General features: G+C 54.8%; 1 long non-coding RNA gene across 1 annotated transcript in view; it reads right to left on the bottom strand.

Moving 5' to 3' along the window:
* Nucleotides 1-17313: 17313 nt before the first annotated feature.
* Nucleotides 17314-19081, bottom strand: part of LOC140391413 (uncharacterized) — a 47671-nt gene continuing 45903 nt past the window's right edge. The window contains exon 3 of the long non-coding RNA XR_011935054.1: nt 17314-17695. This is a non-coding gene — a long non-coding RNA (uncharacterized lncRNA). The remainder of the gene's footprint in view (nt 17696-19081) is intronic.

Below are 19081 nucleotides of genomic sequence, written 5' to 3'. Positions count from 1 at the left end.
TCTATAATCTTTACCCTATAAATGTTTCCTTTTTCTTCTACCACACTTTTATTGTTTAAGTGGAAAGGAGGCAATATTGCTAACCTCCGCCCACATTTGTGTGTGTGCAAATAAAATAAACCTCTAAGCCCATCCTATCATGAGTTTGATGTGAAGTTAATAATAGAAAGTAGATCACACCTAAACCGAGGGCTTGGGAAATACGGCACCACTTATAAAGGGAGAAGCAAATGAAAAACATCTTTCTGTATATGGAATGGGTGGCGAGAGGAGAAATTGGGGCTGGTTAAATTCAATCTCTCTTGTCTGTAACACCAGGAATGTTATTTTCAGATTTTGTTTCAGATTCCAGCATCCGCAGTAATTTGCTTTTATTTTTGTTCCTTTTGACTATCTTTGCCTTCGGTGCATGTGCCAGCGGGAGAGTTGTTGCACATGAGCAGCTGGGGCTTATTCTCGTTGTCAGGCACATTGCATTTTGCTCTTTTCATTTTTTTTAAAGATTGAAAACTAGTCCCGCGCCTGCTCAAGAGGGCAAACAAAAATAAAAGTCAAACTGCGCAAAAGAGACTACTAGACGACCCAGAAGAAAAAACACCATCATCTGGAGAGGAATGGAGGAAGCTGGACAGACGAGTCAGAGCTGCAGGGAGTGGACTTCCTTGAAGAAAAGAAAATCCCAGAAACCAGATAATGGGACAGAAGAAAGTTCCAGAAAGACAGTGAAGTCAAGAATTGAGAACAGGTCCTGTTCAGTGAATTTAAAGTATGGAGTAGACAAAGAGACTCCAAATTGAGGAGACAGGGGGCATACTTCTCTGTTTGGGAGACCGTCACCCGCCGGAGCTGAATTGTGCTGGGAGCGCAAATCAGGGAGCAATACCCAATTGTTCGGTGTGTAAATTTATGCATGGGGTGGGCCACCATTTTGAGCGGCGGCTCGCGAGCGAGGTCGCACGGCTGTCCACTACCCCCCGGCATCGCAATTCAGCCCTCCACCCCCAGATTCTCTGGGTCACCCTGTGGGGGGAATTGAGGAGACTCAATCCCCCCCCCCCCACAGAGACACCCTAAATGAGGAGACACCCCCAGAGACTACCTAAATAAGGATACTTCCCCACAGACCCCTTAAATAAAGAAACTCCTCCCAGAGAACCCCCTAAATAAAGAAACCCCCAAAAGAGACCCCCTAAATAAGGAGACCCCCCAGAGACTTCCTAAATAAAGAGACCCCGGGAGACTCCCTAAATAAAGAGACCCCTCAGAAAAGAGACCCTTGTCAGGAAGACTCTCAGAAAAGAGACCCCTGTCAGGAACTCCTGCAGAAAAGAGGCCTCTGATTGCAAGCTGGAGAGCAGACCAGACAGAGGCAGTGAAAAAAAATACTGTTGTAATACTCACCTGGGCAATATACCTACTGGCTCAGACATAGGAAGCACTATGTGTCAATTCCTGGAAAGAGAAACTAGTAAGTTGTGTTTAAAACACCTTGGATCCTTGAGCTGCAAGCCATTTACTCATTTCTCTTACTAGGCTAAGATTGACAGCTTCCACACACACACACAGAGCTGGAAGCTTTGCTCCAGTCATCTTCCTACATGCTTGAGTAACTCCGAAGTGTTCTAACCTCAATGATTCAAAGATCAAATTTTGATTGACAGCTACCGGACCACTTCAAACAGAATTAAGTGCTGTCAATTTTCCGCCAATAGGGAATTGGCAATTGTGGTTAAGTGAGCACTTTACACAACCCAACTGGATTCCCATGGGTGGCCGGGCCATGTGGCATGTGGGAGTCATTGCTTCGCAGCCTAATCACTCCTTGATGCTTGGACACTGTGCCTGAACACTCGGGATGTAACACCACACACGCAGCAGTCAACATTTGAACTCCCAGGGGATGGGTCACAGCTTCAGGGACATGTCCACAGCTGGAGGATGGTGAGTGTCACGGGGGGGGGGGGGGGGATGCCTGGAGAGATGGGCCATGGGAACAGAGTTCAGCCCGCATTGCGGAAGAAAGTGACAGAGGCATCATACTGGTTGTGCACATAGGTGTTTATCGTGTGTAACAATTCCCCACTCTCCCAACGGTGCTGCCCCCCCCTACCCCCACCCCCCTCACCCCTTTCCCCAGTGCCCTCAGTGATTCTCGATGTGCTTTGCCTTCCTAGCACTATCGCTACGTCTAGGTGTGTCTCCAGGATGTACATCAGAGGTGGAGGTAGCCAGCTGCTTACCGCGTCCCATAGCCTTCGATGCCTCTGGCGGGCATCCTCTGGGGGCTCTGAGACCGGAGGGCCCAGGCTCACTTGTCGGCGGCACATGCACAGCCATGCCGCCCTGTTCCGGGTGCTGGCTGTGAAATGCAGCCTCATCAGATGGGTGGAACTCAGGGGAGCTGGTGGCCACTATCATCACTTCATGGGAAGGGTCAGGGTAGGCACACAGTGCCCCTTCCTATCGGTCGCTGTCCGTCGGCCCCTGCCGTTCACCTTGGGACTCAAGGGCTGCAGGGGCTCGAACCGGCATATTCAGGCCCTGCCAGCCCTGGCGCTTCCCCATGGTCTGAGCCCTCGGCGATGATCTTCAGTGATTGGATCATGCTTGGCAACGCCTCGGCAATGCCCACCTGCGACTGGGACAAGCTTCGCAGCGCCGTGGCCATTCCCATCTGAGAGCGGGACATGTCCCGCAGCACGTTATCAAGGTCAGCCTGGTACTGGGTGACATCCCCCGGTAAGTCGGATATTCTGCCTAGACCCTCGGCCATGGCCATCACCAACTACGCAACACCTTTGACACCTCCACTAATGGTGCCAACGTCCTGCACCAGGCTCTCCACTGCAGTCGCCACCCTCACAGTGCCGGCAACATCCCCTGCACCCGTAGCCTCTGGGACTCCTCCAACCGGCTCTGGACCTGCTGGAGTGTCCTGCATCTCCCTCTGAATGTCCTAGCTGCTCCTTAATGTCTCCATCAGCTCTGGAAAAACCTCTTCCATAGGCTCAGCATCAGACTGGGACCCAGCTAGGTCCTGGGATCCAGCAGCCCTCTGACTGCTGTCTTGCCTGGGGGTTCCTGCCTCCACCTGATGTACATCAGCAGCAGGGTGGTGCTCACCAGATTGTGCCCTAGAAGCCTGACCACTAACATTTCCCACCGCGATGTGTGTACCTGCGCTGGTGGAGGGTGACACCTTAATTGTGTCATCCTCGGACCTCCCCTCCGAGGTGCTCTCCTGGGAGCCTGGTGAGGGTGCACAGGAGGCCAGTCTTCCTGGTCACGCTCCCCGAGCTGACAGCTGCCACCTCTTCCCATGCAGCACTGGTTGCCCTGTGACTGACAATCCAGGACCCTCAGGGGAGCCGGACATCTCTCCTGGCCTCCACTGCGTCTAGGAGCCTGAGCAGATCTGCATCCCCGAATCTTGGTGCCGGTCTCCAGGTCTCCATTGTTGCTGGGGTTGGCTGAACAAGAGCTGTTTTAAGTGTTGCTTGACCTTGTTAGCATAGGGCTGGCGAGCACGGTGGCGGCGAATCAGCTGGCAAGCCTTCATTTGCAGTGGGAAGCCCGTGAGGCCTCGTTAAGTGGACCAATTAACGTTGAATGGCATTGCTGGCCATGCTGGGCCGTGCACCGGGAAGCTCACGGCAGTTCTCGCTCGTTACCACACTTACCACCTTTCCGGAGATTCGCACCCAGAGTTTATTGGCCAGAATCCCCAAGCCATTCGCTGGGGGCGGATTCTCCTGCCCCTCCAGCCACATACCGCTGTCCACAGGTTTCCCAGCGGCCTGGGGTGGCTTCAAAGGGAATTCCCATTAATTGTGGTGGGATCATCGGAAAACACAGGGCTGGGAGGTGGGAGAATCAAGTCCTTTGTTTCAGGTCGATGACCTTTCATTGGAACTGTTGACTTTATTTCTCTGTGAACCACAAGCTGATGCTTATATTGACCGAATGACCATGCAACCTGTATATTTGTCCAAAAGACAGTTTATTAACAAACACAAGACTTATTTCTATATGCAATGATTCACGCGGCTACGCACTAAACTAGACCTAATAACTAAGATGACCTTTACTTAACTTTGGGGTGACCGGCTCTGTGCGGGAGATAAGGCCTTTATCTGTGTCCACGTGGGTTGGTTGGAAGTCGTCAGGTTCGTCAGGGCTAGGCTCGTCCTTCAGGTAGCGATCGCGGGTCCTTGAACCTGGCTGGTTGATATGCTTCAATTGGTCGCACACAGGCCGGTCCAAAAGAGGCCAATCCCTCGTGCGCAGGGCTTCTTATCCTTCTTCTCTTTTGCACCCTTTGGGTGGTCCTAACTCCAGATCGAATGGGTCAATAGGGTTTCGATCACCCTCATTGATCCTGGCCAATTTAGGGGCGGATACCTCTGTGGCTGGGCGGGTCCCAGCTGTCATTGCCCCAGGCACGTAGGCTTTTCCAAATAAGGGGAAGTGGAGCCGGTTAGTCTGCTACTGTTGCCGTTCCTTGATTCGAGTTCTATTGTCCTGGAGGAAATGGTGATTGACTTTTAATGGGTGCAAGTTTCTGTCAGGTCTGGCTTCTTTGCACAATACACAGAGGCTGTGTACTTGTCTGTGTCCAAGTTGACCACAATTCCCATGGTCCTTTGCAGGTGGCCATTTTAGATGGCTACCGAAGCAGCATATTCAGCATTTTCTGTTTCTATTTCAAAGGAAATTTATGCTTTGTACAAACAAGCTCCAAACAATATTCATTAAGCTTGAACTGTGCTTACCAAAATAAGTTTTAACTAAAGGCAATAAATACACAAAATAAATTGTGCACTTTGAAACAGCCTTTTAACAATAGTGTGAGGGGGTGGAGTGTGAGGGGCGGTTAGGGGGTGGAGGGGGCAGTGTGAGGGGGTGGAGAGTGAGGGGGGGGTTAGGGGGTGGAGGGGCAGTGTGAGGGGGTGGAGTGTGAGGGGGGTTAGGGGGTGGAGGGGGCAGTGTGAGGGGGTGGAGTGTGAGGTGGGGGTTAGGGGGTGGAGGGGGCAGTGTGAGGGGTTGGAGAGTGAGGGGGGTTAGGGGGTGGAGGGGTCAGTGTGAGGGGGTGGAGTGTGAGGGGGTTGGGGGCAGTGTTGTGGTGGAGTGTGAGGGGGTTAGGGGGTGGAGGGGGCAGTGTGAGGGGTTGGAGAGTGAGGGGGGGTTAGGGGGTGGAGGGGTCAGTGTGAGGGGGTGGAGTGTGAGGGGGGTTAGGGAATTGGGGGGCAGTGTGAGGGGGTGGAGTGTGAGGGGGGCTAGGGGTGGAGGGGGCAGTGTGAGGGGGTGGAGAGTGTGTGGGGGTTTAGGGGATGGAGGGGACAGTGTGAGGGGGGGTTAGGGGGTGGAGGGGGCAGTGTGAGGGGGTGGTGTGTGAGGGGGGTTAGGGGGTGGAGGGGGCAGTGTGAGGGGGTGGAGTGTGAGGTGGGGGTTAGGGTGTGGAGGGGGCAGTGTGAGGGGGTGGAGTGTGAGGGGGGTTAGGGGGTGGAGGGGGCAGTGTGAGGGGGTGGAGAGTGGGGGGGTTAGGGGGTGGAGGGGGCAGTGTGAGGGGGTGGAGTGTGAGGGGGGGTTGGGGGCAGTATGGGGGTGGAGTGTGAGGGGGGTTAGGGGGTGGAGGGGGCAGTGTGAGGGGGTGGAGAGTGAGAGGGGGTTGGGAGTGGAGGGGGCAGTGTGAGGCAGTGCAGTGTGAGAGGAGGGGTTGGGGGCAGTGTGAGGGAGTGCCGTGTGAGTGGGGGGGGAGGTGAGGGGCTGAGGGGGTGTAGCCAGGCAAGGGAGTCTCACTTGGTACTGCGCCTCCGATCTGGCATGGCGCTACCTCCCGGGTGGCGGCTCCCCCAGCGAGGTCCAGAGCCCTCTGCTCATGGACGGTGAGGGGGTGCAGCACAGGTGATCCCCCTCCGGTTCTTGCACGCTCACGGTGGTTGTGAGCTGTCTTGTCCTGCGGGGGGGCGAAAGCATCAGAGTTAGGCGGTGAGCAGCAAGACGCGCAGATGTTGGCAACATTATGACTGGGGGGGGGGGGGGCACTGGGCACCACATCATGGCAGCTCGCAAGGGGGGGTGTGGTGCCCATGTGGGTTGGGTGCAATGTGGTGGTGGGGGGCACGCAACACATGGTGAGGGGTGGGGAGGGAGGGGTGGGGTGTGGCCCGGGGGAACTCTCGGGGTACTTACCCTGGCAGCACTCGTGAGGTCGTGGAGCTTCTTGCGGCACTGGTCTCCCGAGCGGGGGGTGTGACCCACAGCGCTGACGGCGATGCCCACTTCACGCCAGCTGCGCTTGACTGTGCTGGCTGGGTACCAGTGGCCACGTCTTGGACACAGGATCGCCCTCCACTCTTCAACTGCGTCCAGCAGTGTCTCCAGGTCATTGTCCCGGAACGTGGGAGCGGCACGGCGGGGCTCAGCCATCTCTCTCTGTCGCGGCCTGTGCGCCGATCGCGCACATTAAATGACGCAGCGCGGCATCATTCGGGCGTCACGCGATGACGGCACTGTTCTGGCACCATGCGCACCGCGTTTCTCGCGGCCACGCTGCTGGCCCCTTTTCGGGGCCTGAATCAATGCTGCTGGCGGCCTGTTCATGTCGTCGTAAAACATGACGGCACGGACACTCTGAATCGCCATCGGAGATTCCCGCCTCACATCTTTCAGGGCTTGTGGGAGGAAACCGGAGCACCCGGAGGAACCCCACGCAGACACAGGGAGAACGTGTAGACTCTGCAGACAGTGACCCAAGCCGGGAATCGAACCTGGGTTCCTGGCGCTGTGAAGCAACAATGCTAACCACTGTGCTACTGATGCGACCATCAATTCACAGAGAAACACGTTGAGAAGTAAACCGTGGTTTTAATCAGCTTACAACTGAGCCTGCCTGTGACCGGTACAACAATGAATGCGGCCCCGCAGGTCAGCTGCCTTTATACTTCCTGTAAGGGGTGGAGCCATGGGCGAGCCCGTACATGCCCCGACATATCCCCCTGTGGGTGAAGCCATACAATGGCCCATAGGTGGAGCCCACAGGGTTAAACACATAACGTAACAAGATACAGCAGTAACATGATATCACAGTGCACTGGTGAATTAACAGTAGTTCCATTCACTACATTCACCCCCTGTTTAAGAAATGAAGTCTGGCGGGGGTGACGAGTTTACAGATTCAGTCGGTCTGGTGCCCAGATCGTACGTTGCGACCGCCGAAGCACTGGTGTTGTAGCCGTTCCGGGTGGCTGTGGAGCTGGGCCCAGAGCAGGCACAGGCGTGGACTCCTGGAGAAGCTCTTCCGGAGCTTCATTCCTGTGGACCTGTGCGACGGGTGGGAGGGAGCGTGAGAACCATATCGGGGTAGGGGCGCTGAACATGGGAGGTTGGATAGGGGTAGGGGCGTTGAACATGGGAGGTTGGATAGGGGTAGAGGCGTTGAACATGGGAGGTTGGATGGGACCGAGTGTGGGGGATGCAGTAGTGGTCGTGGTGTTGGAGCCTGCGGGCGCCAGGTCCCGGAGGGAGACGGCATCCTGCCGGCCATCGGGTGTTCGACGTCCGCATAGTGTGGGTTGGAGTGCAGGAGCTGGACCCTCTCTACCAGGGGGTCGGTCTTATTCAAAAAAATTTAAAAACATTTTATTAAAGGTTTTCATAAAATATCAATAACAAAATGAGAAAAAAAAAGGAACCCAACAGCGTTAAGTACAAAACACAATCTAGAAAAACAACCCTCCATACCCCCCTCCCCTGTACATAAATAATAAATCAACATTAACACCCCGACTTAACACAACAGGTATACACCCCCTCAGACCCTTCAGTGTAAATAACAAAAACAATAATAAAGTAAACCCCCCCCCGCCCCGAGCTGCTGCTGCCATTGACCAATGTCTAGCGTTCTGCCAGGAAGTCTAAGAACGGTTGCCACCGCCAAAAGAACCCTTGTACCGACCCTCTCAAGGCGAATTTCACCCTCTCCAATTTAATGAACCCTGCCATATCGCTGATCCAGGATTCCACGCTTGGGGGCCTCGCATCTTTCCACTGAAGGAGAATCCTTCGCCGGGCTACCAGGGACGCAACGGCCAGAATTCCGGCCTCTTTCGTCTCCTGCACTCCCGGCTCCTCTGCCACCCCAAATATTGCGAGCCCCCAGCCCGGTTTGACCCTGGATCCTACCACCCTCGACACCGTCCTCGCTACGCCCTTCCAAAAGTCCTCCAGCGCTGGGCATGCCCAGAACATATGGGTGTGATTTGCTGGGCTCCCTGAGCATCTAACACACTGTCCTCACCCACAAAGAACCGGCTCATCCTTGTTCCGGTCATGTGTGCCCCGTGCAGCACCTTAAACTGCATGAGGCTGAGCCTCGCACACGATGAGGAAGAATTCGCCCTCCCTGGGGCATCTGCCCACGTCCCCTCCTCGATCTCCTCCCCCAACTCCTCCTCCCACTTACCTTTCAACTCCACCACCGAGGCCTCCTCCTCCTCCTGCATCACCTGGTAAGTTTCCGAGATCTTCCCCACTCCCACCCACCCCCCCGAGACCACCCTGTCCTATACTTTTGTGTGGCAGTAGCCGCGGGAATTCCACCACCTGCCATCTGGCAAACGCCCTTACCTGTAAGTACCTGAAGGTGTTCCCCGGGGGGGAGCCCGTACTTCTCCTCCAGCTCACCCAGGCTCACAAACTTCCCGTCCACAAACAGGTCCCCCAACTTTCGTATCCCTGCCCTGTGCCACCCCAAAACCCTCCACCTGTTCTTCCTGGGGCGAACCGGTGGTTCCCCCGTAATGGGGTTCACGCCAAGGCCTCAACTTCCCCCCTGTGCCGCCTCCACTGCCCCCAAATTTTGAGGGCAGCCAGCACCACCGGGCTCGTGGTATACCTCCTTGGAGGGAGCGGCAGCGGCGCCGTTGCCAGCGGCTCCAGACTCGTACCCACACTGGACACCGTCTCCAGCCTCTTCCATGCAGCCCCCTCCCCCTCCATCACCCACTTGCGCACCATCGTCGCATTGGCGGCCCAGTAGTACCCACAGAGGTTGGGCAGCGCCAGTCCCCCCCTATCTCTACTCCGCTCCAGGAACACGCTTCTCACCCTCGGAGTCCCTCGCACCCACACAAACCCCATTATACTCCTGTTAACCCGCCTGAAAAAAGCCTTCGGGATAAACACGGGGAGGCACTGGAACAGGAACAAAAACTTTGGGAGCACCGTCATTTTGATTGACTGCACCCTACCCGCCAAGTACAGCGGCAACGCGTCCCACCTCTTGAACTCCTCGTCCATTTGCTCCACCAGCCTTGTAAAATTAAGCCTAGGCAGGGTCCCCCAGCTCCTGGCCACCTGGACCCCCAAATACCTGAAGCTCCTTTCCGCCTTTTTTAGTGGGAGCTCGCCAATCCTCCTCTCCTGGTTCCCTGGATGAACTACGAACAGCTCGCTCTTCCCCATGTTGAGCTTGTACCCTGAAAAGTCCCTGAATTCCCTAAGAATCCTCATTACCTCCGGCATTCCTCCCACCGGGTCCGCCACATACAGCAGCAGGTCGTCCGCATAAAGCGACACCCTATGCTCCTCCCCACCCCGCACCAACCCCCTCCAGTTCCTTGACTCCCTCAGTGCCATAGCCAGGGGTTCAATCGCCAGTGCGAAGAGCAGGGGGGGACAAGGGACACCCCTGTCTCGTCCCTCAGTGCAACCGAAAGTACTCGGACCTCCTCCTGTTTGTGGCCTCACTCGCCATCGGGACCTCATACAACAGCCTAACCCACCTGACAAACCCCTCCCCAAACCAACCTCTTCAGCACCTCCCACAGGTACCCCCACTCTACCCTATCGAAGGCTTTCTCAGCGTCCATCGCCACCACTATCTCCGCCTCCCCCTCCCTCGCCGGCATCATGATAACGTTCAAAAGCCTCCGCACATTCGCATTCAACTGTCTCCCCTTCACAAACCCCGTCTGGTCTTCATGGATGATCTGCGGCACACAATCCTCAATCCTCGTGGCTAAGACCTTCGCCAGCACCTTGGCATCTACATTTAGCAAGGAAATCGGTCTGTAAGACCCACATTGCAGGGGATCCTTGTCCCGCTTCAGGATCAAGGAGATCATTGCCCGGGACATCGTCGGGGTAAAGCCCCACCCCTCCCTTGCCTCATTAAAGGTCCTGACTAACAGCGGGCCCAACAGGTCCATATATTTTTTATAGAATTCGACCGGGAAACCGTCCTATCCCTTTGATCAGCTCCTCCAGCCCAATCCCGCCACCAGTCCCTCTTCCACCTTTGGAAACCTCAATTGGTCCAGGAAGTGGCCCATCCCTCCCTCCTCCCGTGGGGGCTCGGATCGGTACAATTCCTCGTAAAAGTCCATGAAGACCCCATTGATGCCAACCCCACTCCGCACCACACTCCCTCCCCTGTCCTTAACTCCCCCGAGCTCCCGAGCTGCGTCCCGCTTCCGAAGCTGATGCGCCAGCATCTGGCTTGCCTTTTCCCCATACTCGTAAATCGCCCCCTGGGCCTTCCTCTACTGCACCTCCGCCTTCCTGGTGGTCACCAGGTTGAATTCGGCCTGGAGGCTACGCCTCTTCCTCAACAATCCTTCCTCGGGCTCCTCCGCATACCTCCTGTCTACCCTCACAATCTCCCCCACCAGCATCTCCCTCTCCCCCCACTCCCGCCGCTCCTTGTGGGCCCTAATGGAGATCAGCTCTCCCCTCACCACCGCCTTCAGTGCCTCCCATACCATCCCCACTCGGACCTCCCCGTTGTCGTTGGTCTCCAAGTACCTCTCTATACTTCCTCGGACCCGCTCGCTCACCTCCTCGTCCACCAGCAGCCCCACCTCCAAGAGCCACAGCGGGCGCTGGTCCCTCACCTCCCCCATCTCTAAGTCCACCCAATGCGGGGCGTGGTCCGAAATGGCTATTGCCGAATACTCAGTATCCTCTACTCTCGCTATCAGCGCCCTACTCAAAATGAAAAAGTCGATTCGGGAATAAGCCTTATGGACATGTGAGAAGAATGAAAATTCCCTAGCCTTGCAAATCTCCAAGGGTCCACCCCTCCCATCTAGTCCATAAACCCCCTCAACACTCTAGCCGCCGCCGGCTTCCTACCCGTCCTAGACCTGGAGCGATCCAGTGCCGGATCCAACACCGTGTTAAAGTCCCCCCCCCATTATCAGGCCCCCACTTCCAAGTCTGGGATCCAACCCAACATACGCCGCATAAAACCTGCATCGTCCCAGTTCGGAGCATACATATTGACCAGTACCACCCTCTCTCCCTGCAACTTACCACTTACCATTATGTACCTACCGCCATTATCTGCCACAACGCTCGACTCCTCGAATGACACCTTCTTTCCCACCAGGATCGCCACCCCTCGATTTTTGGCATCTAGCCCCGAGTGAAACACCTGACCTACCCACCCTTTCCTCAGTCTTACCTGGTCTGCCACCTTCAGGTGTGTCTCCTGTAGCATAACCACATCCGCCTTGAGCCCCTTCAGGTGCGCGAACACGCGGGCCCGCTTGACCGGCCCATTCAGTCCCCTTACATTCCAGGTTATCAGCCGGATTAGGGGGTTACCCGCCCCCTCCCCCGCCGACTAGCCATGACCCCTTCTCGGCCAGTCAGGCGCCTGCACCCCACACCCGTCCCGTTCCCCACAGCGGCATACCCCGTCTCGACCCCCCCCCACTCGCTCCAGCTCCTCCTTGACCATAGCAGCAGCAACTCGATCCCCCCCCCCACCCCCGGCTAGGACCCATCCTAGCTGATTTACTCCCCCCATTGCACTTCCGCAAGTCAGCTGACTCCTGCTGACCCCGGCCACTCCCGCCTCTCCTTCGACTCCTCCCATTGTGTGGCACACCCTCCTCTCCCATCCCCATCCACAGGCTCTCCCCCTCCCCCTTCCGTTCTAAGCGCGGGAAACAACCCTCGCTTCCCCGCCCATGCCCCGCCCCCTCCAGTCTTCAGTGCGGGAAAAAGCCCGCGCTTTCCACCTACCCGGCCCCGCCATCTTTTACAGGCCCGGTCCCCTCACCCTGACTCGGGCCTCCCCCTCCCCCGCGGGGCCCCACCTCACCGCCGTCCACCCCCCCTGTTCCGTTTACTTACCCCCCTCCAAGAGCCCCCCCCGACCAACCGAACCAAAACAGTGCCCAACCCGCCCCAGCCACCCTCACCGACCCGAAAGAGAAAAACACAGAGAAAAAGAAACCTGGAGCAATACAAATCCCTTGAAGCAAAAATAAACATAACATATCAACCGCAGTCCCCAATCGCCCATCCCGACCCTCAATCTGTGTCCAACTTCACGGCCTGAACAAAGGCCCACGCCTCCTCCGGAGACTCAAAATAATGGTGCCGGTCCTTGTAGGTAACCCACAGTCGCGCCGGCTGCAACATGCCAAACTTCACCCCCTTCCTGTGCAGCACCGCCTTCGCTCGATTGTACCCGGCCCTCCTCTTCGCCACCTCCGCACTCCAGTCCTGGTATATCCGAACCTCCGCGTTCTCCCACCTGCTGCTCCTGTCCTTCTTGGCCCACCTGAGCACACACTCCCGATCGACAAACCGATGGAACCTCACCAGCACCGCCCGCGGAGGCTCGTTAGCCTTGGGCCTCCTCGCCAACACTCTATGGGCCCCTTCCAGCTCCAGGAGCCCTTGGAAGGACCCCGCTCCCTCAGCGAGTTCAACATGGTGACCACATAGGCCCCCACGTCCGGCCCCTCCAGCCCCTCCGGGAGGCCCAGAATCCGCAGATTCTTCCGCTTCGACCGATTCTCCATCTCCTCGAACCGCTCCTGCCATTTCTTGTGGAGCGCCTCGTGCGCCTCCACCTTTACTGCCAGGCCTAAGATCTCGTCCTCATTGTCAGAGATCTTTTGTCGAGCCTTGCGGATCGCCACCCCCTGGGCTGTCTGTGTCTCCAGCAGCTTATCAATAGAAGCCCTCATCGGCTCTAGCAGGTCCGTTTTAATCTCTCTGAAACAGTGCTGGATACCCTCCTGCTGCTCCTCCGCCCACTGCATCCACGTTGCGTGGTCTCCGCCGGCCGCCATTTTGTCCTTCTTCCCTCGCACCTTCTTCGGGTCCACCACCACCTCTTTTGTCGCCCCGCTCCTAGTTGAAGCCATATACTGATGGGGAATTGTTATAGACTCCTTCCCACACCGGGAAACGTCGAGAAAGTGCAGTTGGGGGCCCTGAAAAGAGCCAAAAAGTCCGTTTTTGCGGGAGCCGCCGAATGTGCGACTTAGCTCCGCATAGCCGCAACCGGAAGTCAGGGGGTGGGGTCGGTCTTATGGCTCCGAACATGTTTTCGGAGGAGGACTGGACCCGGTGTCATCAGCCAGGGCGGAAGCGAGGCCCCTGAGGTAGCTCCCCTAGGGAAAACAAACAAGCGGTCATGAGAGGTCTGGTTTGTGGCCGTGCAAAGGAGGGACCTAATAGAGTGGGGCGCATCGGGGAGGACCTCCTGCCAGTGAGAAACCGGGAGATTCCTGGACCGTAGCGTCAGTAGGACGGTCTTCCAGACCGTTGCGTTCTCCCTCTCCACCTGCCCGTTTCCCCTGGGGTTATAGCTGGTAGTCCTGCTCGAGGCGATGCCTTTACTGAGCAGGTATTGACGCAGTTCGTCGCTCATGAACGACGTGCCCCTGTTGTTGTGGACATAGCTGGGGAAACCGAACAGGGTGAAGACACTATGCAGGGCTTTGATGACTGTGGGAGTGGTCATATCGGGACAGGGAATGGCGAACGGAAAACGGGAGAACCCGTCTATGATGTTCAGGAAGTAGGTGTTGCGATTATTGGAGGGGAGGGTCCCTTTGAAATCGATACTAAGGCGTTCAAAGGGCCGGGACGCCTTTACCAGGTGGGCCTTATCCGGTCGATAGAAGTGCGGTTTACACTCCGCACAGAATTGGCAGTCTCTGGTTACAGCTTTGACCTCCTCGATGGAGTAGGGCAGGTTGCGGGCCTTGATGTAGTGGGCAAGCCGGGTGACCCCCGGGTGGCAGAGGTCATCGTGGATAGCACGTAATTGGTCATCTTGCGCGCTGGCGCACGTGCCGCGGGACAGGGCTTCTGGAGGCTCGTTGAGCTTCCCAGGACGATATACTATATCGTAGTTATAGGTGGAGAGTTCGATTCTCCACCTCAAGATCTTGTCATTCTTGATCTTGCCCCGCTGCGTATTGTCAAACATAAAGGCAACCGATCGTTTGTCGGTGATGAAGGTAAACCTCCTACCAGCGAGGTAGTGCCTCCAGTGCCGCACGGCTTCCACGATGGATTGGGCTTCTTTTTCGACCGAGGAGTGTCGAATTTCAGGGGTGGTGAGGGTGCGAGAAAAGAACGCTCCCGGTCTGCCAGCTTGGTTGACAGTGGCGGCGAGAGCGACCTCTAAGGCATTGCTCTCCACCTGGAAGGGGGCGGACTCGTCCACCACGCGCATTGCAGCTTTGGCGATGTCCACCTTGATGCAGTTGAAGGCCTGGCGAGCCTCGGCTGCCAGTGGAAAAATGGTGGCCTTAAATAGTGGGCGGGCTTTGTCCGCATACTGGGGGACCCACTGGGTGTAATAGGAGAAAAATCCAAGGCACCTCTTCAGGGCCTTGGGGCAGTGAGGGAGAGGGAATTGGAGGAGGGGGTGCATACGGTCAGGGTCGGGCCCTAGGACCCCGTTTTCCACGACGTAGCCGAGGATGGCTAGCCTCGTTGTGCGGAAAATGCATTTCTCCTTTGTGGAAGGGAAGTTAATGAGTTACCAATTTAGAAGCATGCTGGGAACTATATTTTAACTATATTTCAACTATATTTTAACACTGCTTTTGAGCAAAAATAAGTAGGTCAAGTAATGTAAACTAAATACTGCTTAGTATTTTGTACTCTGCATTATTATGATAATAAGTTGTTCTTCCGAAGGACAACAAAATGCGTACTCGAATTGCTTTTAAACCAAGGGCAAAACATTCATATTTCCTCTTGCGTATGTTCCCAAGCTTTATCTCTTCAAAGTTGTTTATTTCAATCTATAAATATAATGGTTTTTGACTGCACAACTCAGAGTGCAGTGCCTTGGCTTTGCAGCTAGAACACTCTCTCTCCACAAGTATATTTGTGTAAATAAATTTCCTTAAATCGAACCTCGAGGAATTTGTCTTTATTATGATTTCCACAACATCCTTGTTGTAGGTGAGGTTGAGTTTTTGGATGGTTTGGAGAAATCGGTGGAGGTTGGCGTCGTGCTCCTGCTGATCATGGCCGCAGATGGTGACATTGTCCAAGTACGGGAACGTGGCCCGCAGCCCGTACTGGTCCACCATTCGGTCCATTGCTCGTTGGAACACCGAAACCCCATTTGTGACGCCAAAGGGGACCCGGAGGAAATGGAAAAGGCGGCCGCCTGCCTCAAACGCCGTGTAGTGGCGGTCCTCCAGGCGGATTGGGAGCTGGTGATATGCAGACTTCAGATCTACCGTAGAGAACACGCGGTAGGGCGCGATCTGATTTACTATGTCTGCAATCCGGGGAAGGGGGTACGCATCGAGTTGCGTAAACCGATTAATGGTCTGGCTGTAATCAACCACCATCCGGAACTTCTCCCCGGTCTTGACGACCACCACCTGAGCTCTCCAGGGGCTATTGCTGGCCTCCTGAGGTTGCACTGAAAATCGAGTCCTAAGAGGAGAGGAGCGCAGAGGTCTGGGAGCACATATAGTTTAAAATTAGCGTACTCAGCGCCCTGGATCGCTAGGGTTGCAGTAGTGCACCCTTGGATATGCACCGAGTGCGACCCAGAGGCGAGGGAGATAGTTTGTCGCGTCGGGAATATTGGGAGCGAACAACGTCTTACCATGTCCGGGTGAATGAAGCTCTCTGTGCTCCTGGAGTCGAAAAGGCAAGGTGTTTCGTACCCGTTTACCCGGACGGCCATCATGGAGCTCCGGAGGTGCTTCGGTCGCGACTGGTCCAAGGTGACCGTGCTGAGCTGGGGGTAGCCGGCGGCGTGATCGGGTGTGCTGGGGCGGCCCCTCAATGGCTGCTGTCCATGTCGTTCGTACTTCTCGGGCAGTGTAGCAGATGGCGGCCCCCGTTGGTCGAGCGTGGCGGGCGGTGAGGACGATGGCGTCCAAGATGGTGGCCCCCATGGACCACACATGGCCAGCCACGTGGGGGAGGATGGCCAAGATGGCGGCCCCCATGAGTCGCACGTGTTGTGCGGAGGCGGAGGCGGCAGACACGCTGCCACTTTGCGGGGTCTGCGGGCCTGTGGATCGGGTCTGTGAGTTCGAGTTTTTAGACCTGGCCAGGCAGACCTAGGCGAAGTGTCCTTTTCACCCACAGTTACTACAGTTCGCGTTGCGGGCCAGGCAGTGCTATCGGGGGTGTTGGGACTGGCCGCAAAAATAGCAGGGTAGCCCCCTGATGGGCAGGCGGCCGTGCGGCACAAACCTGGGGTAGTCTCTGGTCGGGGACCCACGAGGGGGTCGCGTGGTCGGCGGGGAATGCAGTAAGGCTCTGAAACGCGACCTCCAGAGAGGTAGCTAGTGTTACCGTGTCCTCTAGGTCCTGGGCCCCTTTTTCGAGCAGGCGCTGTCATACATAGTTCAATCGGACCCCCGCCACGTAAACATCTCGGATAGCGAGTTCCATACGCTGAGGGGCCGTAATGGCCTGGTAGTTACAGTTGCGCGCGAGAGCTTTGAGGTCGCGTAGGCAATCATCTAGTGACTCCCCGGGGCGCTGGCGGCGAGTGGTGAAGATGTGTCGCGCGTAGCCCTCGTTCACGGGCCGTACATATATGCGTTCGAGTAGTGCGAGGGCCTCTGTATAGGACGCGGCGCCGTCGAGCTGGACAGAAATACAATGGCTCACCCGTGCATGGAGGAGACTCAGTTTCTGTTCGTCCGTGACGGATGGCGTAGGCGACGCGGCGAGATAGGCCTTGAAGCATCGAAGCCAGTGCGAAAAAATTTCTCTCGCCTCCGCGGCCTGTGGATCGAGTTCCAGTCTATCAGGTTTGAGGGCTGATTCCATAGTAGTATTTTAAGCTGATTAAATTGATGCGACCATCAATTCACTGAGAGACACGTTGAGAAGTAAACCATGGTTTTAATCAGCTTACAACTGAGCCTGCCTGTGACCGGTACAACAATGAATGCGGCCCCGCAGGTCAGCAGCTCTTATACTTCCTGTAAGGGGTGGAGCCATGGGCGAGCCCGTACATGCCCCGACATATCCCCCTGTGGGTGAAGCCGTACAATGGCCCATGGGTGGAGCCCACAGGGTTAAACACATAACATAACACGATACAGCAGTAACATGATATCACAGTGCACTGGTGAATTAACAGTAGTTACATTCACCACAGCTACCATGCTGCCCACCATAACTTTCATTGAAATTATCACAAAAGATGTTTCACTATATTGAAAGTAATGTACATCTTCAGATTGTAAATAAGCACAAGTTAATTATCAGTAAAAAGAAAAGTGACGAGTGTAATCTTGCAACATGACGTTCAATGTGTATTTAACTAATTCTGTGCTTTTGGTTTCAATGGATCTGCAATGGGTAGAGCTGAGCTTCACAGATGACTTCAAATAAGTTCCCAACCTCTGGGCCTCTGGCACAAGGCAGCACAGCTCCATTCCAGCTGAAAGAACAGACACATTTAGAATCAGCATAATTTAGTCAAGTTTGCTGAAAAATCAATTAAACCTCAGCAGGGCATAACAATTGCCATTGAAAATCCTTTTGATAGCAGACTGAATGCATTAATTTGATAAGTTACTGCATAAAGTACACCCAGTTATGAAAAGAAAACAAGATTGGGAGTGTTGCAAACTGACGTCTTGTTGGCTCGTTTTGCAAACTTGCACAAATCTTGATTGTGTAATATCTAGGGAATGTAGGTGACAGTTTGTTCCCCCCATTCTGTGCCAATTAGCCAATGTGGCAACTGTTCAGAAATAGGTGCAAGATATATCAATTTTATCTTGTATAACAACCATTCAAGTATGGCTTTGACTAACTGGCAGAATGGTAAGAAATATGGTATGACACTTTTGAAAATTAATGTTTTTTTATTGTGCATTTCTGACCACCCAGTTTGCATTTTTGCAGTTTTCAATGAGCTTTTTTACTAGTCTGCCAAAAATTAAGGGTCCTGAAATTTCACAGTGCTTTCAGTATCTCAGAGTAATTATGGCAAATAACTCAGACATGACCCAATAAAATGGAGGTGATCTGGCTACATTGGGGGAAAAATTAATTTGTGCAGCACTCCTTCAAGCATCATTACATATATTGCATTGATTCCCTGAAGGCAAACAGTAGGCCACGCAAGTATAGCCCATGATGCTGTCTGCCCCAGGAATAGGTTCCTGCAAAATGCTGCTTGAAGTGGCGCTATGCAAATTAAATTTTCCCTCATGGGCCTATTCCACACTGTCAACTTCCATATGGAATTGTAATAGATAGAACTGTCATGATATGCACTCATGCACATAATGAGATACAGACAGGCAGTGACAGACACCCAGTACGGCCAAACAACACACAGGACAGAACACAACCAATCACCACTCAGAACAGTAGAGGGGGGTTTCCCACTATAAAACACACGGGCATCAGCACTCTGCCTCTTTCCACTGGTGACAACTGTAGTGACAGTCAGGGTGTATATATCAGTTAGCACCTTCTACACGTGGCTCAGAGCTATTCTGGTCTAGTTAGTTACAGTTAGCACACTTAGATTAGTAGAGTGTCAACCCACAGCAAGCTGTGTGCACTGCTCCAGAAGTTCAATAAAACGTATTGAACTAACGTCTAAGTTTGGTGTCTACTTTACAGTACAACTGCATCCAGTTGCAGTCCGTGTTACCCCAGGGTGAATAACACGACAAGGGTTGGGCTAGGAGCAGGATTCGCCACCTGAGTGAGATTCCTGTACAACGCTCCCAAGGCGAGCGTCCGAACTAATACCACCAGCTCTGAATACTTCCTGCTACAAAGAGGCACAAGGCAGGGATACCCCGTT

Source organism: Scyliorhinus torazame, chromosome 15 (genome assembly GCF_047496885.1).
Source record: "Scyliorhinus torazame isolate Kashiwa2021f chromosome 15, sScyTor2.1, whole genome shotgun sequence".
NCBI lineage: Eukaryota > Metazoa > Chordata > Chondrichthyes > Carcharhiniformes > Scyliorhinidae > Scyliorhinus > Scyliorhinus torazame.
Note: the sequence above shows the minus strand (reverse complement) of the source record. Positions and strands in the feature narration are given on the sequence as shown.